Raw genomic sequence first — 27,832 nt, 5'->3', positions numbered from 1 at the left:
GAGCTATGGAGCTCTGGTGCTATGGAGCTATGGAGCTCTGGTGCTATGGAGCTATGGAGCTCTGGTGCTATGGAGCTCTGGTGCTATGGAGCTCTGGTGCTATGGAGCTATGGAGCTCTGGTGCTATGGAGCTATGGAGCTCTGGAGGTATGGAGCTCTGGAGGTATGGAGCTCTGGAGGTATGGAGCTTTGGAGCCCTGGAGCTCTGGAGGTATGGAGCTATGGTGCTATGGAGCTCTGAAGCCATGGAGCTCTGGTGCTATGGAGCTCTGGAGCTCTGGAGGTATGGAGCTCTGGAGGTATGGAGCTATGGAGCCCTGGAGCTCTGGAGGTATGGAGCTATGGTGCTATGGAGCTCTGAAGCCATGGAGCTCTGGTGCTATGGAGCTCTGGAGCTCTGGAGGTATGGAGCTCTGGAGGTATGGAGCTATGGAGCCCTGGAGCTCTGGAGGTATGGAGCTATGGTGCTATGGAGCTCTGAAGCCATGGAGCTCTGGTGCTATGGAGCTCTGGAGCTCTGGAGGTATGGAGCTCTGGAGGTATGGAGCTCTGGAGGTATGGAGCTATGGAGCCCTGGAGCTCTGGAGGTATGGAGCTATGGTGCTATGGAGCTCTGAAGCCATGGAGCTCTGGTGCTATGGAGCTCTGGAGGTATGGAGCTCTGGAGGTATGGAGCTCTGGAGGTATGGAGCTATGGAGCCCTGGAGCTCTGGAGGTATGGAGCTATGGTGCTATGGAGCTCTGAAGCCATGGAGGTCTGGTGCTATTGAGCTCTGGAGGTATGGAGCTCTGGAGGTATGGAGCTCTGGAGGTATGGAGCTATGGAGCCCTGGAGCTCTGGAGGTATGGAGCTATGGTGCTATGGAGCTCTGAAGCCATGGAGCTCTGGTGCTATGGAGCTCTGGAGGTATGGAGCTCTGGAGGTATGGAGCTCTGGAGGTATGGAGCTATGGAGCCCTGGAGCTCTGGAGGTATGGAGCTATGGTGCTATGGAGCTCTGAAGCCATGGAGCTCTGGTGCTATGGAGCTATGGAGCTCTGGTGCTATGGAGCTATGGAGGTATGGAGCCACCAGCCAGCACCCTCCGTGGCTGGATCAATGGAAGTGTTTTAGGTACCAGGCAGCCAAAGGGCCGAGGCCTCACGCTCGACCACGCCGGCGCAGAGTTCCAGCCGCTCGGATAAGCTCTGTCACTCACCCGCCGCGCAGCCACCGGTAACGGGGAAATGTCGCCGCCTTGTGGACACGCCGTTGTAAATGAATGGGCTTTCGCACTTAGTGCAATTTTCGCCAACTCTCTGACTTAGAGCTATGGAAGTATGGAGCTATGGAGCCACCAGCCACCCAGGCTGGAGCTCTGGAGCTCTGGAGGTATGGAGCTCTGGTGCTATGGAAGTATGGAGCTCTGGTGCTATGGAAGTATGGAGCTATGGAGGTATGGAAGTATGGAGCTATGGAAGTATGGAGCTATGGAGCTCTGGAAGTATGGAGCTATGGAGCTCTGGAGGTATGGAGCCCTGGAGCTATGGAGCCCTGGAGCTATGGAAGTATGGAGCTCTGGTGCTATGGAGCTATGGAGCTCTGGTGCTATGGAGCTATGGAGCTATGGAGCTCTGGAGCTATGGAGCTCTGGAGGTATGGAGCTATGGAGCTATGGAGCTCTGGAGGTATGGAGCTATGGAGCTATGGAAGTATGGAGCTCTGGTGCTATGGAGCTATGGAGCTCTGGTGCTATGGAGCTATGGAGCTCTGGTGCTATGGAGCTATGGAGCTATGGAGCTCTGGAAGTATGGAGCTCTGGTGCTATGGAGCTATGGAGCTCTGGTGCTATGGAGCTATGGAGCTCTGGTGCTATGGAGCTCTGGTGCTATGGAGCTCTGGTGCTATGGAGCTATGGAGCTCTGGTGCTATGGAGCTATGGAGCTCTGGAGGTATGGAGCTCTGGAGGTATGGAGCTCTGGAGGTATGGAGCTATGGAGCCCTGGAGCTCTGGAGGTATGGAGCTATGGTGCTATGGAGCTCTGAAGCCATGGAGCTCTGGTGCTATGGAGCTCTGGAGCTCTGGAGGTATGGAGCTCTGGAGGTATGGAGCTATGGAGCCCTGGAGCTCTGGAGGTATGGAGCTATGGAGCTCTGAAGCCATGGAGCTCTGGTGCTATGGAGCTCTGGAGCTCTGGAGGTATGGAGCTCTGGAGGTATGGAGCTATGGAGCCCTGGAGCTCTGGAGGTATGGAGCTATGGTGCTATGGAGCTCTGAAGCCATGGAGCTCTGGTGCTATGGAGCTCTGGAGGTATGGAGCTCTGGAGGTATGGAGCTCTGGAGGTATGGAGCTATGGAGCCCTGGAGCTCTGGAGGTATGGAGCTATGGTGCTATGGAGCTCTGAAGCCATGGAGCTCTGGTGCTATGGAGCTCTGGAGGTATGGAGCTCTGGAGGTATGGAGCTCTGGAGGTATGGAGCTATGGAGCCCTGGAGCTCTGGAGGTATGGAGCTATGGTGCTATGGAGCTCTGAAGCCATGGAGCTCTGGTGCTATGGAGCTATGGAGCTCTGGTGCTATGGAGCTATGGAGGTATGGAGCCACCAGCCAGCACCCTCCGTGGCTGGATCAATGGAAGTGTTTTAGGTACCAGGCAGCCAAAGGGCCGAGGCCTCACGCTCGACCACGCCGGCGCAGAGTTCCAGCCGCTCGGATAAGCTCTGTCACTCACCCGCCGCGCAGCCACCGGTAACGGGGAAATGTCGCCGCCTGGCGGACACGCCGTTGTAAATGAATGGGCTTTCGCACTTAGTGCAATTTTCGCCAACTCTCTGACTTAGAGCTATGGAAGTATGGAGCTATGGAGCCACCAGCCACCCAGGCTGGAGCTCTGGAGCTCTGGAGGTATGGAGCTCAGGTGCTATGGAAGTATGGAGCTATGGAGCTATGGAAGTATGGAGCTATGGAGCTATGGAGCTCTGGAAGTATGGAGCTATGGAGCTCTGGAGGTATGGAGCTATGGAGCCCTGGAGCCCTGGAGCTATGGAGCTCTGGTGCTATGGAGGTATGGAGCTCTGGAGGTATGGAGCTCTGGAGGTATGGAGCTATGGAGCTATGGAGCCCTGGAGCTATGGAGCTATGGAGCCCTGGAGCTATGGAGCTATGGAGCCCTGGAGCTATGGCGCTATGGAGCTCTGGTGCTATGGAGCTATGGAGCTCTGGTGCTATGGAGCTATGGAGCTCTGGTGCTATGGAGCTATGGAGCTCTGGTGCTATGGAGCTATGGAGCTCTGGAAGTATGGAGCTATGGAGCTCTGGAGGTATGGAGCTATGGAGCCCTGGAGCTATGGAGCCCTGGAGCTATGGAAGTATGGAGCTCTGGTGCTATGGAGCTATGGAGCTCTGGTGCTATGGAGCTATGGAGCTCTGGTGCTATGGAGCTCTGGAGGTATGGAGCTATGGAGCTATGGAGCTCTGGAGGTATGGAGCTATGGAGCTATGGAAGTATGGAGCTCTGGTGCTATGGAGCTATGGAGCTCTGGTGCTATGGAGCTATGGAGCTCTGGAGGTATGGAGCTATGGAGCCCTGGAGCTCTGGAGGTATGGAGCTATGGTGCTATGGAGCTCTGAAGCCATGGAGCTCTGGTGCTATGGAGCTCTGGAGCTCTGGAGGTATGGAGCTCTGGAGGTATGGAGCTATGGAGCCCTGGAGCTCTGGAGGTATGGAGCTATGGTGCTATGGAGCTCTGAAGCCATGGAGCTCTGGTGCTATGGAGCTCTGGAGCTCTGGAGGTATGGAGCTCTGGAGGTATGGAGCTCTGGAGGTATGGAGCTATGGAGCCCTGGAGCTCTGGAGGTATGGAGCTATGGTGCTATGGAACTCTGAAGCCATGGAGCTCTGGTGCTATGGAGCTCTGGAGGTATGGAGCTCTGGAGGTATGGAGCTCTGGAGGTATGGAGCTATGGAGCCCTGGAGCTCTGGAGGTATGGAGCTATGGTGCTATGGAGCTCTGAAGCCATGGAGCTCTGGTGCTATGGAGCTATGGAGCTCTGGTGCTATGGAGCTATGGAGGTATGGAGCCACCAGCCAGCACCCTCCGTGGCTGGATCAATGGAAGTGTTTTAGGTACCAGGCAGCCAAAGGGCCGAGGCCTCACGCTCGACCACGCCGGCGCAGAGTTCCAGCCGCTCGGATAAGCTCTGTCACTCACCCGCCGCGCAGCCACCGGTAACGGGGAAATGTCGCCGCCTTGTGGACACGCCGTTGTAAATGAATGGGCTTTCGCACTTAGTGCAATTTTCGCCAACTCTCTGACTTAGAGCTATGGAAGTATGGAGCTATGAAGCCACCAGCCACCCAGGCTGGAGCTCTGGAGCTCTGGAGGTATGGAGCTCTGGTGCTATGGAAGTATGGAGCTCTGGTGCTATGGAAGTATGGAGCTATGGAGGTATGGAAGTATGGAGCTATGGAAGTATGGAGCTATGGAGCTCTGGAAGTATGGAGCTATGGAGCTCTGGAGGTATGGAGCCCTGGAGCTATGGAGCCCTGGAGCTATGGAAGTATGGAGCTCTGGTGCTATGGAGCTATGGAGCTCTGGTGCTATGGAGCTATGGAGCTATGGAGCTCTGGAGCTATGGAGCTCTGGAGGTATGGAGCTATGGAGCTATGGAGCTCTGGAGGTATGGAGCTATGGAGCTATGGAAGTATGGAGCTCTGGTGCTATGGAGCTATGGAGCTCTGGTGCTATGGAGCTATGGAGCTCTGGTGCTATGGAGCTATGGAGCTATGGAGCTCTGGAAGTATGGAGCTCTGGTGCTATGGAGCTATGGAGCTCTGGTGCTATGGAGCTATGGAGCTCTGGTGCTATGGAGCTCTGGTGCTATGGAGCTCTGGTGCTATGGAGCTATGGAGCTCTGGTGCTATGGAGCTCTGGAGGTATGGAGCTCTGGAGGTATGGAGCTCTGGAGGTATGGAGCTATGGAGCCCTGGAGCTCTGGAGGTATGGAGCTATGGTGCTATGGAGCTCTGAAGCCATGGAGCTCTGGTGCTATGGAGCTATGGAGCTCTGGTGCTATGGAGCTATGGAGCTATGGAGCTCTGGAAGTATGGAGCTCTGGTGCTATGGAGCTATGGAGCTCTGGTGCTATGGAGCTATGGAGCTCTGGTGCTATGGAGCTATGGAGCTCTGGTGCTATGGAGCTCTGGTGCTATGGAGCTCTGGTGCTATGGAGCTATGGAGCTCTGGTGCTATGGAGCTATGGAGCTCTGGAGGTATGGAGCTCTGGAGGTATGGAGCTCTGGAGGTATGGAGCTATGGAGCCCTGGAGCTCTGGAGGTATGGAGCTATGGTGCTATGGAGCTCTGAAGCCATGGAGCTCTGGTGCTATGGAGCTCTGGAGCTCTGGAGGTATGGAGCTCTGGAGGTATGGAGCTATGGAGCCCTGGAGCTCTGGAGGTATGGAGCTATGGTGCTATGGAGCTCTGAAGCCATGGAGCTCTGGTGCTATGGAGCTCTGGAGCTCTGGAGGTATGGAGCTCTGGAGGTATGGAGCTCTGGAGGTATGGAGCTATGGAGCCCTGGAGCTCTGGAGGTATGGAGCTATGGTGCTATGGAGCTCTGAAGCCATGGAGCTCTGGTGCTATGGAGCTCTGGAGGTATGGAGCTCTGGAGGTATGGAGCTCTGGAGGTATGGAGCTATGGAGCCCTGGAGCTCTGGAGGTATGGAGCTATGGTGCTATGGAGCTCTGAAGCCATGGAGCTCTGGTGCTATGGAGCTCTGGAGGTATGGAGCTCTGGAGGTATGGAGCTCTGGAGGTATGGAGCTATGGAGCCCTGGAGCTCTGGAGGTATGGAGCTATGGTGCTATGGAGCTCTGAAGCCATGGAGCTCTGGTGCTATGGAGCTATGGAGCTCTGGTGCTATGGAGCTATGGAGGTATGGAGCCACCAGCCAGCACCCTCCGTGGCTGGATCAATGGAAGTGTTTTAGGTACCAGGCAGCCAAAGGGCCGAGGCCTCACGCTCGACCACGCCGGCGCAGAGTTCCAGCCGCTCGGATAAGCTCTGTCACTCACCCGCCGCGAAGCCACCGGTAACGGGGAAATGTCGCCGCCTGGCGGACACGCCGTTGTAAATGAATGGGCTTTCGCACTTAGTGCAATTTTCGCCAACTCTCTGACTTAGAGCTATGAAAGTATGGAGCTATGGAGCCACCAGCCACCCAGGCTGGAGCTATGGAGCTCTGGAGGTATGGAGCTCAGGTGCTATGGAAGTATGGAGCTATGGAGCTATGGAAGTATGGAGCTATGGAGCTATGGAGCTCTGGAAGTATGGAGCTATGGAGCTCTGGAGGTATGGAGCTATGGAGCCCTGGAGCCCTGGAGCTATGGAGCTCTGGTGCTATGGAGGTATGGAGCTCTGGAGGTATGGAGCTCTGGAGGTATGGAGCTATGGAGCTATGGAGCCCTGGAGCTATGGAGCTATGGAGCCCTGGAGCTATGGAGCTATGGAGCCCTGGAGCTATGGAGCTATGGAGCTCTGGTGCTATGGAGCTATGGAGCTCTGGTGCTATGGAGCTATGGAGCTCTGGTGCTATGGAGCTATGGAGCTCTGGTGCTATGGAGCTATGGAGCTCTGGAAGTATGGAGCTATGGAGCTCTGGAGGTATGGAGCTATGGAGCCCTGGAGCTATGGAGCCCTGGAGCTATGGAAGTATGGAGCTCTGGAGGTATGGAGCTCTGGAGGTATGGAGCTATGGAGCCCTGGAGCTCTGGAGGTATGGAGCTATGGAGCTCTGAAGCCATGGAGCTCTGGTGCTATGGAGCTCTGGAGCTCTGGAGGTATGGAGCTCTGGAGGTATGGAGCTATGGAGCCCTGGAGCTCTGGAGGTATGGAGCTATGGTGCTATGGAGCTCTGAAGCCATGGAGCTCTGGTGCTATGGAGCTCTGGAGGTATGGAGCTCTGGAGGTATGGAGCTCTGGAGGTATGGAGCTATGGAGCCCTGGAGCTCTGGAGGTATGGAGCTATGGTGCTATGGAGCTCTGAAGCCATGGAGCTCTGGTGCTATGGAGCTCTGGAGGTATGGAGCTCTGGAGGTATGGAGCTCTGGAGGTATGGAGCTATGGAGCCCTGGAGCTCTGGAGGTATGGAGCTATGGTGCTATGGAGCTCTGAAGCCATGGAGCTCTGGTGCTATGGAGCTATGGAGCTCTGGTGCTATGGAGCTATGGAGGTATGGAGCCACCAGCCAGCACCCTCCGTGGCTGGATCAATGGAAGTGTTTTAGGTACCAGGCAGCCAAAGGGCCGAGGCCTCACGCTCGACCACGCCGGCGCAGAGTTCCAGCCGCTCGGATAAGCTCTGTCACTCACCCGCCGCGCAGCCACCGGTAACGGGGAAATGTCGCCGCCTGGCGGACACGCCGTTGTAAATGAATGGGCTTTCGCACTTAGTGCAATTTTCGCCAACTCTCTGACTTAGAGCTATGGAAGTATGGAGCTATGGAGCCACCAGCCACCCAGGCTGGAGCTCTGGAGCTCTGGAGGTATGGAGCTCAGGTGCTATGGAAGTATGGAGCTATGGAGCTATGGAAGTATGGAGCTATGGAGCTATGGAGCTCTGGAAGTATGGAGCTATGGAGCTCTGGAGGTATGGAGCTATGGAGCCCTGGAGCCCTGGAGCTATGGAGCTCTGGTGCTATGGAGGTATGGAGCTCTGGAGGTATGGAGCTCTGGAGGTATGGAGCTATGGAGCTATGGAGCCCTGGAGCTATGGAGCTATGGAGCCCTGGAGCTATGGAGCTATGGAGCCCTGGAGCTATGGAGCTATGGAGCTCTGGTGCTATGGAGCTATGGAGCTCTGGTGCTATGGAGCTATGGAGCTCTGGTGCTATGGAGCTATGGAGCTCTGGTGCTATGGAGCTATGGAGCTCTGGAAGTATGGAGCTATGGAGCTCTGGAGGTATGGAGCTATGGAGCCCTGGAGCTATGGAGCCCTGGAGCTATGGAAGTATGGAGCTCTGGTGCTATGGAGCTATGGAGCTCTGGTGCTATGGAGCTATGGAGCTCTGGTGCTATGGAGCTCTGGAGGTATGGAGCTATGGAGCTATGGAGCTCTGGAGGTATGGAGCTATGGAGCTATGGAAGTATGGAGCTCTGGTGCTATGGAGCTATGGAGCTCTGGTGCTATGGAGCTATGGAGCTCTGGAGGTATGGAGCTATGGAGCCCTGGAGCTCTGGAGGTATGGAGCTATGGTGCTATGGAGCTCTGAAGCCATGGAGCTCTGGTGCTATGGAGCTCTGGAGCTCTGGAGGTATGGAGCTCTGGAGGTATGGAGCTATGGAGCCCTGGAGCTCTGGAGGTATGGAGCTATGGTGCTATGGAGCTCTGAAGCCATGGAGCTCTGGTGCTATGGAGCTCTGGAGCTCTGGAGGTATGGAGCTCTGGAGGTATGGAGCTCTGGAGGTATGGAGCTATGGAGCCCTGGAGCTCTGGAGGTATGGAGCTATGGTGCTATGGAGCTCTGAAGCCATGGAGCTCTGGTGCTATGGAGCTCTGGAGGTATGGAGCTCTGGAGGTATGGAGCTCTGGAGGTATGGAGCTATGGAGCCCTGGAGCTCTGGAGGTATGGAGCTATGGTGCTATGGAGCTCTGAAGCCATGGAGCTCTGGTGCTATGGAGCTATGGAGCTCTGGTGCTATGGAGCTATGGAGGTATGGAGCCACCAGCCAGCACCCTCCGTGGCTGGATCAATGGAAGTGTTTTAGGTACCAGGCAGCCAAAGGGCCGAGGCCTCACGCTCGACCACGCCGGCGCAGAGTTCCAGCCGCTCGGATAAGCTCTGTCACTCACCCGCCGCGCAGCCACCGGTAACGGGGAAATGTCGCCGCCTTGTGGACACGCCGTTGTAAATGAATGGGCTTTCGCACTTAGTGCAATTTTCGCCAACTCTCTGACTTAGAGCTATGGAAGTATGGAGCTATGAAGCCACCAGCCACCCAGGCTGGAGCTCTGGAGCTCTGGAGGTATGGAGCTCTGGTGCTATGGAAGTATGGAGCTCTGGTGCTATGGAAGTATGGAGCTATGGAGGTATGGAAGTATGGAGCTATGGAAGTATGGAGCTATGGAGCTCTGGAAGTATGGAGCTATGGAGCTCTGGAGGTATGGAGCCCTGGAGCTATGGAGCCCTGGAGCTATGGAAGTATGGAGCTCTGGTGCTATGGAGCTATGGAGCTCTGGTGCTATGGAGCTATGGAGCTATGGAGCTCTGGAGCTATGGAGCTCTGGAGGTATGGAGCTATGGAGCTATGGAGCTCTGGAGGTATGGAGCTATGGAGCTATGGAAGTATGGAGCTCTGGTGCTATGGAGCTATGGAGCTCTGGTGCTATGGAGCTATGGAGCTCTGGTGCTATGGAGCTATGGAGCTATGGAGCTCTGGAAGTATGGAGCTCTGGTGCTATGGAGCTATGGAGCTCTGGTGCTATGGAGCTATGGAGCTCTGGTGCTATGGAGCTCTGGTGCTATGGAGCTCTGGTGCTATGGAGCTATGGAGCTATGGTGCTATGGAGCTCTGGAGGTATGGAGCTCTGGAGGTATGGAGCTCTGGAGGTATGGAGCTATGGAGCCCTGGAGCTCTGGAGGTATGGAGCTATGGTGCTATGGAGCTCTGAAGCCATGGAGCTCTGGTGCTATGGAGCTATGGAGCTCTGGTGCTATGGAGCTATGGAGCTATGGAGCTCTGGAAGTATGGAGCTCTGGTGCTATGGAGCTATGGAGCTCTGGTGCTATGGAGCTATGGAGCTCTGGTGCTATGGAGCTATGGAGCTCTGGTGCTATGGAGCTCTGGTGCTATGGAGCTCTGGTGCTATGGAGCTATGGAGCTCTGGTGCTATGGAGCTATGGAGCTCTGGAGGTATGGAGCTCTGGAGGTATGGAGCTCTGGAGGTATGGAGCTATGGAGCCCTGGAGCTCTGGAGGTATGGAGCTATGGTGCTATGGAGCTCTGAAGCCATGGAGCTCTGGTGCTATGGAGCTCTGGAGCTCTGGAGGTATGGAGCTCTGGAGGTATGGAGCTATGGAGCCCTGGAGCTCTGGAGGTATGGAGCTATGGTGCTATGGAGCTCTGAAGCCATGGAGCTCTGGTGCTATGGAGCTCTGGAGCTCTGGAGGTATGGAGCTCTGGAGGTATGGAGCTCTGGAGGTATGGAGCTATGGAGCCCTGGAGCTCTGGAGGTATGGAGCTATGGTGCTATGGAGCTCTGAAGCCATGGAGCTCTGGTGCTATGGAGCTCTGGAGGTATGGAGCTCTGGAGGTATGGAGCTCTGGAGGTATGGAGCTATGGAGCCCTGGAGCTCTGGAGGTATGGAGCTATGGTGCTATGGAGCTCTGAAGCCATGGAGCTCTGGTGCTATGGAGCTCTGGAGGTATGGAGCTCTGGAGGTATGGAGCTCTGGAGGTATGGAGCTATGGAGCCCTGGAGCTCTGGAGGTATGGAGCTATGGTGCTATGGAGCTCTGAAGCCATGGAGCTCTGGTGCTATGGAGCTATGGAGCTCTGGTGCTATGGAGCTATGGAGGTATGGAGCCACCAGCCAGCACCCTCCGTGGCTGGATCAATGGAAGTGTTTTAGGTACCAGGCAGCCAAAGGGCCGAGGCCTCACGCTCGACCACGCCGGCGCAGAGTTCCAGCCGCTCGGATAAGCTCTGTCACTCACCCGCCGCGAAGCCACCGGTAACGGGGAAATGTCGCCGCCTGGCGGACACGCCGTTGTAAATGAATGGGCTTTCGCACTTAGTGCAATTTTCGCCAACTCTCTGACTTAGAGCTATGAAAGTATGGAGCTATGGAGCCACCAGCCACCCAGGCTGGAGCTATGGAGCTCTGGAGGTATGGAGCTCAGGTGCTATGGAAGTATGGAGCTATGGAGCTATGGAAGTATGGAGCTATGGAGCTATGGAGCTCTGGAAGTATGGAGCTATGGAGCTCTGGAGGTATGGAGCTATGGAGCCCTGGAGCCCTGGAGCTATGGAGCTCTGGTGCTATGGAGGTATGGAGCTCTGGAGGTATGGAGCTCTGGAGGTATGGAGCTATGGAGCTATGGAGCCCTGGAGCTATGGAGCTATGGAGCCCTGGAGCTATGGAGCTATGGAGCCCTGGAGCTATGGAGCTATGGAGCTCTGGTGCTATGGAGCTATGGAGCTCTGGTGCTATGGAGCTATGGAGCTCTGGTGCTATGGAGCTATGGAGCTCTGGTGCTATGGAGCTATGGAGCTCTGGAAGTATGGAGCTATGGAGCTCTGGAGGTATGGAGCTATGGAGCCCTGGAGCTATGGAGCCCTGGAGCTATGGAAGTATGGAGCTCTGGTGCTATGGAGCTATGGAGCTCTGGTGCTATGGAGCTATGGAGCTCTGGAGCTATGGAGCTCTGGAGGTATGGAGCTATGGAGCTATGGAGCTCTGGAGGTATGGAGCTATGGAGCTATGGAAGTATGGAGCTCTGGTGCTATGGAGCTATGGAGCTCTGGTGCTATGGAGCTATGGAGCTCTGGTGCTATGGAGCTATGGAGCTATGGAGCTCTGGAAGTATGGAGCTCTGGTGCTATGGAGCTATGGAGCTCTGGTGCTATGGAGCTATGGAGCTCTGGTGCTATGGAGCTATGGAGCTCTGGTGCTATGGAGCTCTGGTGCTATGGAGCTCTGGTGCTATGGAGCTATGGAGCTCTGGTGCTATGGAGCTATGGAGCTCTGGAGGTATGGAGCTCTGGAGGTATGGAGCTCTGGAGGTATGGAGCTTTGGAGCCCTGGAGCTCTGGAGGTATGGAGCTATGGTGCTATGGAGCTCTGAAGCCATGGAGCTCTGGTGCTATGGAGCTCTGGAGCTCTGGAGGTATGGAGCTCTGGAGGTATGGAGCTATGGAGCCCTGGAGCTCTGGAGGTATGGAGCTATGGTGCTATGGAGCTCTGAAGCCATGGAGCTCTGGTGCTATGGAGCTCTGGAGCTCTGGAGGTATGGAGCTCTGGAGGTATGGAGCTATGGAGCCCTGGAGCTCTGGAGGTATGGAGCTATGGTGCTATGGAGCTCTGAAGCCATGGAGCTCTGGTGCTATGGAGCTCTGGAGCTCTGGAGGTATGGAGCTCTGGAGGTATGGAGCTCTGGAGGTATGGAGCTATGGAGCCCTGGAGCTCTTGAGGTATGGAGCTATGGTGCTATGGAGCTCTGAAGCCATGGAGCTCTGGTGCTATGGAGCTCTGGAGGTATGGAGCTCTGGAGGTATGGAGCTCTGGAGGTATGGAGCTATGGAGCCCTGGAGCTCTGGAGGTATGGAGCTATGGTGCTATGGAGCTCTGAAGCCATGGAGCTCTGGTGCTATGGAGCTATGGAGCTCTGGTGCTATGGAGCTATGGAGGTATGGAGCCACCAGCCAGCACCCTCCGTGGCTGGATCAATGGAAGTGTTTTAGGTACCAGGCAGCCAAAGGGCCGAGGCCTCACGCTCGACCACGCCGGCGCAGAGTTCCAGCCGCTCGGATAAGCTCTGTCACTCACCCGCCGCGCAGCCACCGGTAACGGGGAAATGTCGCCGCCTTGTGGACACGCCGTTGTAAATGAATGGGCTTTCGCACTTAGTGCAATTTTCGCCAACTCTCTGACTTAGAGCTATGGAAGTATAAAGCTATGGAGCCACCAGCCACCCAGGCTGGAGCTCTGGAGCTCTGGAGGTATGGAGCTCTGGTGCTATGGAAGTATGGAGCTCTGGTGCTATGGAAGTATGGAGCTATGGAGGTATGGAAGTATGGAGCTATGGAAGTATGGAGCTATGGAGCTCTGGAAGTATGGAGCTATGGAGCTCTGGAGGTATGGAGCCCTGGAGCTATGGAGCCCTGGAGCTATGGAAGTATGGAGCTCTGGTGCTATGGAGCTATGGAGCTCTGGTGCTATGGAGCTATGGAGCTATGGAGCTCTGGAGCTATGGAGCTCTGGAGGTATGGAGCTATGGAGCTATGGAGCTCTGGAGGTATGGAGCTATGGAGCTATGGAAGTATGGAGCTCTGGTGCTATGGAGCTATGGAGCTCTGGTGCTATGGAGCTATGGAGCTCTGGTGCTATGGAGCTATGGAGCTATGGAGCTCTGGAAGTATGGAGCTCTGGTGCTATGGAGCTATGGAGCTCTGGTGCTATGGAGCTATGGAGCTCTGGTGCTATGGAGCTCTGGTGCTATGGAGCTCTGGTGCTATGGAGCTATGGAGCTCTGGTGCTATGGAGCTCTGGAGGTATGGAGCTCTGGAGGTATGGAGCTCTGGAGGTATGGAGCTATGGAGCCCTGGAGCTCTGGAGGTATGGAGCTATGGTGCTATGGAGCTCTGAAGCCATGGAGCTCTGGTGCTATGGAGCTATGGAGCTCTGGTGCTATGGAGCTATGGAGCTATGGAGCTCTGGAAGTATGGAGCTCTGGTGCTATGGAGCTATGGAGCTCTGGTGCTATGGAGCTATGGAGCTCTGGTCCTATGGAGCTATGGAGCTCTGGTGCTATGGAGCTCTGGTGCTATGGAGCTCTGGTGCTATGGAGCTATGGAGCTCTGGTGCTATGGAGCTATGGAGCTCTGGAGGTATGGAGCTCTGGAGGTATGGAGCTCTGGAGGTATGGAGCTATGGAGCCCTGGAGCTCTGGAGGTATGGAGCTATGGTGCTATGGAGCTCTGAAGCCATGGAGCTCTGGTGCTATGGAGCTCTGGAGCTCTGGAGGTATGGAGCTCTGGAGGTATGGAGCTATGGAGCCCTGGAGCTCTGGAGGTATGGAGCTATGGTGCTATGGAGCTCTGAAGCCATGGAGCTCTGGTGCTATGGAGCTCTGGAGCTCTGGAGGTATGGAGCTCTGGCGGTATGGAGCTCTGGAGGTATGGAGCTATGGAGCCCTGGAGCTCTGGAGGTATGGAGCTATGGTGCTATGGAGCTCTGAAGCCATGGAGCTCTGGTGCTATGGAGCTCTGGAGGTATGGAGCTCTGGAGGTATGGAGCTCTGGAGGTATGGAGCTATGGAGCCCTGGAGCTCTGGAGGTATGGAGCTATGGTGCTATGGAGCTCTGAAGCCATGGAGCTATGGTGCTATGGAGCTCTGGAGGTATGGAGCTCTGGAGGTATGGAGCTCTGGAGGTATGGAGCTATGGAGCCCTGGAGCTCTGGAGGTATGGAGCTATGGTGCTATGGAGCTCTGAAGCCATGGAGCTCTGGTGCTATGGAGCTATGGAGCTCTGGTGCTATGGAGCTATGGAGGTATGGAGCCACCAGCCAGCACCCTCCGTGGCTGGATCAATGGAAGTGTTTTAGGTACCAGGCAGCCAAAGGGCCGAGGCCTCACGCTCGACCACGCCGGCGCAGAGTTCCAGCCGCTCGGATAAGCTCTGTCACTCACCCGCCGCGCAGCCACCGGTAACGGGGAAATGTCGCCGCCTGGCGGACACGCCGTTGTAAATGAATGGGCTTTCGCACTTAGTGCAATTTTCGCCAACTCTCTGACTTAGAGCTATGGAAGTATGGAGCTATGGAGCCACCAGCCACCCAGGCTGGAGCTATGGAGCTCTGGAGGTATGGAGCTCAGGTGCTATGGAAGTATGGAGCTATGGAGCTATGGAAGTATGGAGCTATGGAGCTATGGAGCTCTGGAAGTATGGAGCTATGGAGCTCTGGAGGTATGGAGCTATGGAGCCCTGGAGCCCTGGAGCTATGGAGCTCTGGTGCTATGGAGGTATGGAGCTCTGGAGGTATGGAGCTCTGGAGGTATGGAGCTATGGAGCTATGGAGCCCTGGAGCTATGGAGCTATGGAGCCCTGGAGCTATGGAGCTATGGAGCCCTGGAGCTATGGAGCTATGGAGCTCTGGTGCTATGGAGCTATGGAGCTCTGGTGCTATGGAGCTATGGAGCTCTGGTGCTATGGAGCTATGGAGCTATGGAGCTCTGGAAGTATGGAGCTCTGGTGCTATGGAGCTATGGAGCTCTGGTGCTATGGAGCTATGGAGCTCTGGTGCTATGGAGCTATGGAGCTCTGGTGCTATGGAGCTCTGGTGCTATGGAGCTCTGGTGCTATGGAGCTATGGAGCTCTGGTGCTATGGAGCTATGGAGCTCTGGAGGTATGGAGCTCTGGAGGTATGGAGCTCTGGAGGTATGGAGCTTTGGAGCCCTGGAGCTCTGGAGGTATGGAGCTATGGTGCTATGGAGCTCTGAAGCCATGGAGCTCTGGTGCTATGGAGCTCTGGAGCTCTGGAGGTATGGAGCTCTGGAGGTATGGAGCTATGGAGCCCTGGAGCTCTGGAGGTATGGAGCTATGGTGCTATGGAGCTCTGAAGCCATGGAGCTCTGGTGCTATGGAGCTCTGGAGCTCTGGAGGTATGGAGCTCTGGAGGTATGGAGCTATGGAGCCCTGGAGCTCTGGAGGTATGGAGCTATCGTGCTATGGAGCTCTGAAGCCATGGAGCTCTGGTGCTATGGAGCTCTGGAGCTCTGGAGGTATGGAGCTCTGGAGGTATGGAGCTCTGGAGGTATGGAGCTATGGAGCCCTGGAGCTCTGGAGGTATGGAGCTATGGTGCTATGGAGCTCTGAAGCCATGGAGCTCTGGTGCTATGGAGCTCTGGAGGTATGGAGCTCTGGAGGTATGGAGCTCTGGAGGTATGGAGCTATGGAGCCCTGGAGCTCTGGAGGTATGGAGCTATGGTGCTATGGAGCTCTGAAGCCATGGAGCTCTGGTGCTATGGAGCTATGGAGCTCTGGTGCTATGGAGCTATGGAGGTATGGAGCCACCAGCCAGCACCCTCCGTGGCTGGATCAATGGAAGTGTTTTAGGTACCAGGCAGCCAAAGGGCCGAGGCCTCACGCTCGACCACGCCGGCGCAGAGTTCCAGCCGCTCGGATAAGCTCTGTCACTCACCCGCCGCGCAGCCACCGGTAACGGGGAAATGTCGCCGCCTGGCGGACACGCCGTTGTAAATGAATGGGCTTTCGCACTTAGTGCAATTTTCGCCAACTCTCTGACTTAGAGCTATGGAAGTATGGAGCTATGGAGCCACCAGCCACCCAGGCTGGAGCTCTGGAGCTCTGGAGGTATGGAGCTCTGGTGCTATGGAAGTATGGAGCTCTGGTGCTATGGAAGTATGGAGCTATGGAGGTATGGAAGTATGGAGCTATGGAAGTATGGAGCTATGGAGCTCTGGAAGTATGGAGCTATGGAGCTCTGGAGGTATGGAGCCCTGGAGCTATGGAGCCCTGGAGCTATGGAAGTATGGAGCTCTGGTGCTATGGAGCTATGGAGCTCTGGTGCTATGGAGCTATGGAGCTATGGAGCTCTGGAGCTATGGAGCTCTGGAGGTATGGAGCTATGGAGCTATGGAGCTCTGGAGGTATGGAGCTATGGAGCTATGGAAGTATGGAGCTCTGGTGCTATGGAGCTATGGAGCTCTGGTGCTATGGAGCTATGGAGCTCTGGTGCTATGGAGCTATGGAGCTATGGAGCTCTGGAAGTATGGAGCTCTGGTGCTATGGAGCTATGGAGCTCTGGTGCTATGGAGCTATGGAGCTCTGGTGCTATGGAGCTCTGGTGCTATGGAGCTCTGGTGCTATGGAGCTATGGAGCTCTGGTGCTATGGAGCTATGGAGCTCTGGAGGTATGGAGCTCTGGAGGTATGGAGCTCTGGAGGTATGGAGCTTTGGAGCCCTGGAGCTCTGGAGGTATGGAGCTATGGTGCTATGGAGCTCTGAAGCCATGGAGCTCTGGTGCTATGGAGCTCTGGAGCTCTGGAGGTATGGAGCTCTGGAGGTATGGAGCTATGGAGCCCTGGAGCTCTGGAGGTATGGAGCTATGGTGCTATGGAGCTCTGAAGCCATGGAGCTCTGGTGCTATGGAGCTCTGGAGCTCTGGAGGTATGGAGCTCTGGAGGTATGGAGCTATGGAGCCCTGGAGCTCTGGAGGTATGGAGCTATGGTGCTATGGAGCTCTGAAGCCATGGAGCTCTGGTGCTATGGAGCTCTGGAGCTCTGGAGGTATGGAGCTCTGGAGGTATGGAGCTCTGGAGGTATGGAGCTATGGAGCCCTGGAGCTCTTGAGGTATGGAGCTATGGTGCTATGGAGCTCTGAAGCCATGGAGCTCTGGTGCTATGGAGCTCTGGAGGTATGGAGCTCTGGAGGTATGGAGCTCTGGAGGTATGGAGCTATGGAGCCCTGGAGCTCTGGAGGTATGGAGCTATGGTGCTATGGAGCTCTGAAGCCATGGAGCTCTGGTGCTATGGAGCTATGGAGCTCTGGTGCTATGGAGCTATGGAGGTATGGAGCCACCAGCCAGCACCCTCCGTGGCTGGATCAATGGAAGTGTTTTAGGTACCAGGCAGCCAAAGGGCCGAGGCCTCACGCTCGACCACGCCGGCGCAGAGTTCCAGCCGCTCGGATAAGCTCTGTCACTCACCCGCCGCGCAGCCACCGGTAACGGGGAAATGTCGCCGCCTTGTGGACACGCCGTTGTAAATGAATGGGCTTTCGCACTTAGTGCAATTTTCGCCAACTCTCTGACTTAGAGCTATGGAAGTATGGAGCTATGGAGCCACCAGCCACCCAGGCTGGAGCTCTGGAGCTCTGGAGGTATGGAGCTCTGGTGCTATGGAAGTATGGAGCTCTGGTGCTATGGAAGTATGGAGCTATGGAGGTATGGAAGTATGGAGCTATGGAAGTATGGAGCTATGGAGCTCTGGAAGTATGGAGCTATGGAGCTCTGGAGGTATGGAGCCCTGGAGCTATGGAGCCCTGGAGCTATGGAAGTATGGAGCTCTGGTGCTATGGAGCTATGGAGCTCTGGTGCTATGGAGCTATGGAGCTATGGAGCTCTGGAGCTATGGAGCTCTGGAGGTATGGAGCTATGGAGCTATGGAGCTCTGGAGGTATGGAGCTATGGAGCTATGGAAGTATGGAGCTCTGGTGCTATGGAGCTATGGAGCTCTGGTGCTATGGAGCTATGGAGCTCTGGTGCTATGGAGCTATGGAGCTATGGAGCTCTGGAAGTATGGAGCTCTGGTGCTATGGAGCTATGGAGCTCTGGTGCTATGGAGCTATGGAGCTCTGGTGCTATGGAGCTCTGGTGCTATGGAGCTCTGGTGCTATGGAGCTATGGAGCTCTGGTGCTATGGAGCTCTGGAGGTATGGAGCTCTGGAGGTATGGAGCTCTGGAGGTATGGAGCTATGGAGCCCTGGAGCTCTGGAGGTATGGAGCTATGGTGCTATGGAGCTCTGAAGCCATGGAGCTCTGGTGCTATGGAGCTATGGAGCTCTGGTGCTATGGAGCTATGGAGCTATGGAGCTCTGGAAGTATGGAGCTCTGGTGCTATGGAGCTATGGAGCTCTGGTGCTATGGAGCTATGGAGCTCTGGTCCTATGGAGCTATGGAGCTCTGGTGCTATGGAGCTCTGGTGCTATGGAGCTCTGGTGCTATGGAGCTATGGAGCTCTGGTGCTATGGAGCTATGGAGCTCTGGAGGTATGGAGCTCTGGAGGTATGGAGCTCTGGAGGTATGGAGCTATGGAGCCCTGGAGCTCTGGAGGTATGGAGCTATGGTGCTATGGAGCTCTGAAGCCATGGAGCTCTGGTGCTATGGAGCTCTGGAGCTCTGGAGGTATGGAGCTCTGGAGGTATGGAGCTATGGAGCCCTGGAGCTCTGGAGGTATGGAGCTATGGTGCTATGGAGCTCTGAAGCCATGGAGCTCTGGTGCTATGGAGCTCTGGAGCTCTGGAGGTATGGAGCTCTGGCGGTATGGAGCTCTGGAGGTATGGAGCTATGGAGCCCTGGAGCTCTGGAGGTATGGAGCTATGGTGCTATGGAGCTCTGAAGCCATGGAGCTCTGGTGCTATGGAGCTCTGGAGGTATGGAGCTCTGGAGGTATGGAGCTCTGGAGGTATGGAGCTATGGAGCCCTGGAGCTCTGGAGGTATGGAGCTATGGTGCTATGGAGCTCTGAAGCCATGGAGCTATGGTGCTATGGAGCTCTGGAGGTATGGAGCTCTGGAGGTATGGAGCTCTGGAGGTATGGAGCTATGGAGCCCTGGAGCTCTGGAGGTATGGAGCTATGGTGCTATGGAGCTCTGAAGCCATGGAGCTCTGGTGCTATGGAGCTATGGAGCTCTGGTGCTATGGAGCTATGGAGGTATGGAGCCACCAGCCAGCACCCTCCGTGGCTGGATCAATGGAAGTGTTTTAGGTACCAGGCAGCCAAAGGGCCGAGGCCTCACGCTCGACCACGCCGGCGCAGAGTTCCAGCCGCTCGGATAAGCTCTGTCACTCACCCGCCGCGCAGCCACCGGTAACGGGGAAATGTCGCCGCCTTGTGGACACGCCGTTGTAAATGAATGGGCTTTCGCACTTAGTGCAATTTTCGCCAACTCTCTGACTTAGAGCTATGGAAGTATGGAGCTATGGAGCCACCAGCCACCCAGGCTGGAGCTCTGGAGCTCTGGAGGTATGGAGCTCTGGTGCTATGGAAGTATGGAGCTCTGGTGCTATGGAAGTATGGAGCTATGGAGGTATGGAAGTATGGAGCTATGGAAGTATGGAGCTATGGAGCTCTGGAAGTATGGAGCTATGGAGCTCTGGAGGTATGGAGCCCTGGAGCTATGGAGCCCTGGAGCTATGGAAGTATGGAGCTCTGGTGCTATGGAGCTATGGAGCTCTGGTGCTATGGAGCTATGGAGCTATGGAGCTCTGGAGCTATGGAGCTCTGGAGGTATGGAGCTATGGAGCTATGGAGCTCTGGAGGTATGGAGCTATGGAGCTATGGAAGTATGGAGCTCTGGTGCTATGGAGCTATGGAGCTCTGGTGCTATGGAGCTATGGAGCTCTGGTGCTATGGAGCTATGGAGCTATGGAGCTCTGGAAGTATGGAGCTCTGGTGCTATGGAGCTATGGAGCTCTGGTGCTATGGAGCTATGGAGCTCTGGTGCTATGGAGCTCTGGTGCTATGGAGCTCTGGTGCTATGGAGCTATGGAGCTCTGGTGCTATGGAGCTCTGGAGGTATGGAGCTCTGGAGGTATGGAGCTCTGGAGGTATGGAGCTATGGAGCCCTGGAGCTCTGGAGGTATGGAGCTATGGTGCTATGGAGCTCTGAAGCCATGGAGCTCTGGTGCTATGGAGCTATGGAGCTCTGGTGCTATGGAGCTATGGAGCTATGGAGCTCTGGAAGTATGGAGCTCTGGTGCTATGGAGCTATGGAGCTCTGGTGCTACGGAGCTATGGAGCTCTGGTCCTATGGAGCTATGGAGCTCTGGTGCTATGGAGCTCTGGTGCTATGGAGCTCTGGTGCTATGGAGCTATGGAGCTCTGGTGCTATGGAGCTATGGAGCTCTGGAGGTATGGAGCTCTGGAGGTATGGAGCTCTGGAGGTATGGAGCTATGGAGCCCTGGAGCTCTGGAGGTATGGAGCTATGGTGCTATGGAGCTCTGAAGCCATGGAGCTCTGGTGCTATGGAGCTCTGGAGCTCTGGAGGTATGGAGCTCTGGAGGTATGGAGCTATGGAGCCCTGGAGCTCTGGAGGTATGGAGCTATGGTGCTATGGAGCTCTGAAGCCATGGAGCTCTGGTGCTATGGAGCTCTGGAGCTCTGGAGGTATGGAGCTCTGGCGGTATGGAGCTCTGGAGGTATGGAGCTATGGAGCCCTGGAGCTCTGGAGGTATGGAGCTATGGTGCTATGGAGCTCTGAAGCCATGGAGCTCTGGTGCTATGGAGCTCTGGAGGTATGGAGCTCTGGAGGTATGGAGCTCTGGAGGTATGGAGCTATGGAGCCCTGGAGCTCTGGAGGTATGGAGCTATGGTGCTATGGAGCTCTGAAGCCATGGAGCTATGGTGCTATGGAGCTCTGGAGGTATGGAGCTCTGGAGGTATGGAGCTCTGGAGGTATGGAGCTATGGAGCCCTGGAGCTCTGGAGGTATGGAGCTATGGTGCTATGGAGCTCTGAAGCCATGGAGCTCTGGTGCTATGGAGCTATGGAGCTCTGGTGCTATGGAGCTATGGAGGTATGGAGCCACCAGCCAGCACCCTCCGTGGCTGGATCAATGGAAGTGTTTTAGGTACCAGGCAGCCAAAGGGCCGAGGCCTCACGCTCGACCACGCCGGCGCAGAGTTCCAGCCGCTCGGATAAGCTCTGTCACTCACCCGCCGCGCAGCCACCGGTAACGGGGAAATGTCGCCGCCTGGCGGACACGCCGTTGTAAATGAATGGGCTTTCGCACTTAGTGCAATTTTCGCCAACTCTCTGACTTAGAGCTATGGAAGTATGGAGCTATGGAGCCACCAGCCACCCAGGCTGGAGCTATGGAGCTCTGGAGGTATGGAGCTCAGGTGCTATGGAAGTATGGAGCTATGGAGCTATGGAAGTATGGAGCTATGGAGCTATGGAGCTCTGGAAGTATGGAGCTATGGAGCTCTGGAGGTATGGAGCTATGGAGCCCTGGAGCCCTGGAGCTATGGAGCTCTGGTGCTATGGAGGTATGGAGCTCTGGAGGTATGGAGCTCTGGAGGTATGGAGCTATGGAGCTATGGAGCCCTGGAGCTATGGAGCTATGGAGCCCTGGAGCTATGGAGCTATGGAGCCCTGGAGCTATGGAGCTATGGAGCTCTGGTGCTATGGAGCTATGGAGCTCTGGTGCTATGGAGCTATGGAGCTCTGGTGCTATGGAGCTATGGAGCTCTGGTGCTATGGAGCTATGGAGCTCTGGAAGTATGGAGCTATGGAGCTCTGGAGGTATGGAGCTATGGAGCCCTGGAGCTATGGAGCCCTGGAGCTATGGAAGTATGGAGCTCTGGTGCTATGGAGCTATGGAGCTCTGGTGCTATGGAGCTATGGAGCTCTGGAGCTATGGAGCTCTGGAGGTATGGAGCTATGGAGCTATGGAGCTCTGGAGGTATGGAGCTATGGAGCTATGGAAGTATGGAGCTCTGGTGCTATGGAGCTATGGAGCTCTGGTGCTATGGAGCTATGGAGCTCTGGTGCTATGGAGCTATGGAGCTATGGAGCTCTGGAAGTATGGAGCTCTGGTGCTATGGAGCTATGGAGCTCTGGTGCTATGGAGCTATGGAGCTCTGGTGCTATGGAGCTATGGAGCTCTGGTGCTATGGAGCTCTGGTGCTATGGAGCTCTGGTGCTATGGAGCTATGGAGCTCTGGTGCTATGGAGCTATGGAGCTCTGGAGGTATGGAGCTCTGGAGGTATGGAGCTCTGGAGGTATGGAGCTTTGGAGCCCTGGAGCTCTGGAGGTATGGAGCTATGGTGCTATGGAGCTCTGAAGCCATGGAGCTCTGGTGCTATGGAGCTCTGGAGCTCTGGAGGTATGGAGCTCTGGAGGTATGGAGCTATGGAGCCCTGGAGCTCTGGAGGTATGGAGCTATGGTGCTATGGAGCTCTGAAGCCATGGAGCTCTGGTGCTATGGAGCTCTGGTGCTATGGAGCTCTGGAGCTCTGGAGGTATGGAGCTATGGAGCCCTGGAGCTCTGGAGGTATGGAGCTATGGTGCTATGGAGCTCTGAAGCCATGGAGCTCTGGTGCTATGGAGCTCTGGAGCTCTGGAGGTATGGAGCTCTGGAGGTATGGAGCTCTGGAGGTATGGAGCTATGGAGCCCTGGAGCTCTGGAGGTATGGAGCTATGGTGCTATGGAGCTCTGAAGCCATGGAGCTCTGGTGCTATGGAGCTCTGGAGGTATGGAGCTCTGGAGGTATGGAGCTCTGGAGGTATGGAGCTATGGAGCCCTGGAGCTCTGGAGGTATGGAGCTATGGTGCTATGGAGCTCTGAAGCCATGGAGCTCTGGTGCTATGGAGCTCTGGAGGTATGGAGCTCTGGAGGTATGGAGCTCTGGAGGTATGGAGCTATGGAGCCCTGGAGCTCTGGAGGTATGGAGCTATGGTGCTATGGAGCTCTGAAGCCATGGAGCTCTGGTGCTATGGAGCTCTGGAGGTATGGAGCTCTGGAGGTATGGAGCTCTGGAGGTATGGAGCTATGGAGCCCTGGAGCTCTGGAGGTATGGAGCTATGGTGCTATGGAGCTCTGAAGCCATGGAGCTCTGGTGCTATGGAGCTATGGAGCTCTGGTGCTATGGAGCTATGGAGGTATGGAGCCACCAGCCAGCACCCTCCGTGGCTGGATCAATGGAAGTGTTTTAGGTACCAGGCAGCCAAAGGGCCGAGGCCTCACGCTCGACCACGCCGGCGCAGAGTTCCAGCCGCTCGGATAAGCTCTGTCACTCACCCGCCGCGCAGCCACCGGTAACGGGGAAATGTCGCCGCCTTGTGGACACGCCGTTGTAAATGAATGGGCTTTCGCACTTAGTGCAATTTTCGCCAACTCTCTGACTTAGAGCTATGGAAGTATGGAGCTATGGAGCCACCAGCCACCCAGGCTGGAGCTCTGGAGCTCTGGAGGTATGGAGCTCTGGTGCTATGGAAGTATGGAGCTCTGGTGCTATGGAAGTATGGAGCTATGGAGGTATGGAAGTATGGAGCTATGGAAGTATGGAGCTATGGAGCTCTGGAAGTATGGAGCTATGGAGCTCTGGAGGTATGGAGCCCTGGAGCTATGGAGCCCTGGAGCTATGGAAGTATGGAGCTCTGGTGCTATGGAGCTATGGAGCTCTGGTGCTATGGAGCTATGGAGCTATGGAGCTCTGGAGCTATGGAGCTCTGGAGGTATGGAGCTATGGAGCTATGGAGCTCTGGAGGTATGGAGCTATGGAGCTATGGAAGTATGGAGCTCTGGTGCTATGGAGCTATGGAGCTCTGGTGCTATGGAGCTATGGAGCTCTGGTGCTATGGAGCTATGGAGCTATGGAGCTCTGGAAGTATGGAGCTCTGGTGCTATGGAGCTATGGAGCTCTGGTGCTATGGAGCTATGGAGCTCTGGTGCTATGGAGCTCTGGTGCTATGGAGCTCTGGTGCTATGGAGCTATGGAGCTCTGGTGCTATGGAGCTCTGGAGGTATGGAGCTCTGGAGGTATGGAGCTCTGGAGGTATGGAGCTATGGAGCCCTGGAGCTCTGGAGGTATGGAGCTATGGTGCTATGGAGCTCTGAAGCCATGGAGCTCTGGTGCTATGGAGCTATGGAGCTCTGGTGCTATGGAGCTATGGAGCTATGGAGCTCTGGAAGTATGGAGCTCTGGTGCTATGGAGCTATGGAGCTCTGGTGCTATGGAGCTATGGAGCTCTGGTGCTATGGAGCTATGGAGCTCTGGTGCTATGGAGCTCTGGTGCTATGGAGCTCTGGTGCTATGGAGCTATGGAGCTCTGGTGCTATGGAGCTATGGAGCTCTGGAGGTATGGAGCTCTGGAGGTATGGAGCTCTGGAGGTATGGAGCTATGGAGCCCTGGAGCTCTGGAGGTATGGAGCTATGGTGCTATGGAGCTCTGAAGCCATGGAGCTCTGGTGCTATGGAGCTCTGGAGCTCTGGAGGTATGGAGCTCTGGAGGTATGGAGCTATGGAGCCCTGGAGCTCTGGAGGTATGGAGCTATGGTGCTATGGAGCTCTGAAGCCATGGAGCTCTGGTGCTATGGAGCTCTGGAGCTCTGGAGGTATGGAGCTCTGGAGGTATGGAGCTCTGGAGGTATGGAGCTATGGAGCCCTGGAGCTCTGGAGGTATGGAGCTATGGTGCTATGGAGCTCTGAAGCCATGGAGCTCTGGTGCTATGGAGCTCTGGAGGTATGGAGCTATGGAGCCCTGGAGCTCTGGAGGTATGGAGCTATGGTGCTATGGAGCTCTGAAGCCATGGAGCTCTGGTGCTATGGAGCTCTGGAGCTCTGGAGGTATGGAGCTCTGGAGGTATGGAGCTATGGAGCCCTGGAGCTCTGGAGGTATGGAGCTATGGTGCTATGGAGCTCTGAAGCCATGGAGCTCTGGTGCTATGGAGCTCTGGAGCTCTGGAGGTATGGAGCTCTGGAGGTATGGAGCTATGGAGCCCTGGAGCTCTGGAGGTATGGAGCTATGGAGCTCTGAAGCCATGGAGCTCTGGTGCTATGGAGCTCTGGAGCTCTGGAGGTATGGAGCTCTGGAGGTATGGAGCTATGGAGCCCTGGAGCTCTGGAGGTATGGAGCTATGGTGCTATGGAGCTCTGAAGCCATGGAGCTCTGGTGCTATGGAGCTCTGGAGGTATGGAGCTCTGGAGGTATGGAGCTCTGGAGGTATGGAGCTATGGAGCCCTGGAGCTCTGGAGGTATGGAGCTATGGTGCTATGGAGCTCTGAAGCCATGGAGCTCTGGTGCTATGGAGCTCTGGAGGTATGGAGCTCTGGAGGTATGGAGCTCTGGAGGTATGGAGCTATGGAGCCCTGGAGCTCTGGAGGTATGGAGCTATGGTGCTATGGAGCTCTGAAGCCATGGAGCTCTGGTGCTATGGAGCTATGGAGCTCTGGTGCTATGGAGCTATGGAGGTATGGAGCCACCAGCCAGCACCCTCCGTGGCTGGATCAATGGAAGTGTTTTAGGTACCAGGCAGCCAAAGGGCCGAGGCCTCACGCTCGACCACGCCGGCGCAGAGTTCCAGCCGCTCGGATAAGCTCTGTCACTCACCCGCCGCGCAGCCACCGGTAACGGGGAAATGTCGCCGCCTTGTGGACACGCCGTTGTAAATGAATGGGCTTTCGCACTTAGTGCAATTTTCGCCAACTCTCTGACTTAGAGCTATGGAAGTATGGAGCTATGGAGCCACCAGCCACCCAGGCTGGAGCTCTGGAGCTCTGGAGGTATGGAGCTCTGGTGCTATGGAAGTATGGAGCTCTGGTGCTATGGAAGTATGGAGCTATGGAGGTATGGAAGTATGGAGCTATGGAAGTATGGAGCTATGGAGCTCTGGAAGTATGGAGCTATGGAGCTCTGGAGGTATGGAGCCCTGGAGCTATGGAGCCCTGGAGCTATGGAAGTATGGAGCTCTGGTGCTATGGAGCTATGGAGCTATGGAGCTCTGGAGCTATGGAGCTCTGGAGGTATGGAGCTATGGAGCTATGGAGCTCTGGAGGTATGGAGCTATGGAGCTATGGAAGTATGGAGCTCTGGTGCTATGGAGCTATGGAGCTCTGGTGCTATGGAGCTATGGAGCTCTGGTGCTATGGAGCTATGGAGCTATGGAGCTCTGGAAGTATGGAGCTCTGGTGCTATGGAGCTATGGAGCTCTGGTGCTATGGAGCTATGGAGCTCTGGTGCTATGGAGCTCTGGTGCTATGGAGCTCTGGTGCTATGGAGCTATGGAGCTCTGGTGCTATGGAGCTATGGAGCTCTGGAGGTATGGAGCTCTGGAGGTATGGAGCTCTGGAGGTATGGAGCTATGGAGCCCTGGAGCTCTGGAGGTATGGAGCTATGGTGCTATGGAGCTCTGAAGCCATGGAGCTCTGGTGCTATGGAGCTCTGGAGCTCTGGAGGTATGGAGCTCTGGAGGTATGGAGCTATGGAGCCCTGGAGCTCTGGAGGTATGGAGCTATGGAGCTCTGAAGCCATGGAGCTCTGGTGCTATGGAGCTCTGGAGCTCTGGAGGTATGGAGCTCTGGAGGTATGGAGCTATGGAGCCCTGGAGCTCTGGAGGTATGGAGCTATGGTGCTATGGAGCTCTGAAGCCATGGAGCTCTGGTGCTATGGAGCTCTGGAGGTATGGAGCTCTGGAGGTATGGAGCTATGGAGCCCTGGAGCTCTGGAGGTATGGAGCTATGGTGCTATGGAGCTCTGAAGCCATGGAGCTCTGGTGCTATGGAGCTCTGGAGGTATGGAGCTCTGGAGGTATGGAGCTCTGGAGGTATGGAGCTATGGAGCCCTGGAGCTCTGGAGGTATGGAGCTATGGTGCTATGGAGCTCTGAAGCCATGGAGCTCTGGTGCTATGGAGCTATGGAGCTCTGGTGCTATGGAGCTATGGAGGTATGGAGCCACCAGCCAGCACCCTCCGTGGCTGGATCAATGGAAGTGTTTTAGGTACCAGGCAGCCAAAGGGCCGAGGCCTCACGCTCGACCACGCCGGCGCAGAGTTCCAGCCGCTCGGATAAGCTCTGTCACTCACCCGCCGCGCAGCCACCGGTAACGGGGAAATGTCGCCGCCTGGCGGACACGCCGTTGTAAATGAATGGGCTTTCGCACTTAGTGCAATTTTCGCCAACTCTCTGACTTAGAGCTATGGAAGTATGGAGCTATGGAGCCACCAGCCACCCAGGCTGGAGCTATGGAGCTCTGGAGGTATGGAGCTCAGGTGCTATGGAAGTATGGAGCTATGGAGCTATGGAAGTATGGAGCTATGGAGCTATGGAGCTCTGGAAGTATGGAGCTATGGAGCTCTGGAGGTATGGAGCTATGGAGCCCTGGAGCCCTGGAGCTATGGAGCTCTGGTGCTATGGAGGTATGGAGCTCTGGAGGTATGGAGCTCTGGAGGTATGGAGCTATGGAGCTATGGAGCCCTGGAGCTATGGAGCTATGGAGCCCTGGAGCTATGGAGCTATGGAGCCCTGGAGCTATGGAGCTATGGAGCTCTGGTGCTATGGAGCTATGGAGCTCTGGAGCTCTGGAGGTATGGAGCTCTGGTGCTATGGAAGTATGGAGCTCTGGTGCTATGGAAGTATGGAGCTATGGAGGTATGGAAGTATGGAGCTATGGAAGTATGGAGCTATGGAGCTCTGGAAGTATGGAGCTATGGAGCTCTGGAGGTATGGAGCCCTGGAGCTATGGAGCCCTGGAGCTATGGAAGTATGGAGCTCTGGTGCTATGGAGCTATGGAGCTCTGGTGCTATGGAGCTATGGAGCTATGGAGCTCTGGAGCTATGGAGCTCTGGAGGTATGGAGCTATGGAGCTATGGAGCTCTGGAGGTATG

Source organism: Syngnathus leptorhynchus, unplaced genomic scaffold (genome assembly GCF_054491065.1).
Source record: "Syngnathus leptorhynchus isolate UIUO unplaced genomic scaffold, UIUO_Slep HiC_scaffold_63, whole genome shotgun sequence".
NCBI classification, from domain to species: domain Eukaryota; kingdom Metazoa; phylum Chordata; class Actinopteri; order Syngnathiformes; family Syngnathidae; genus Syngnathus; species Syngnathus leptorhynchus.
This window is presented reverse-complemented; position numbering follows the sequence as displayed.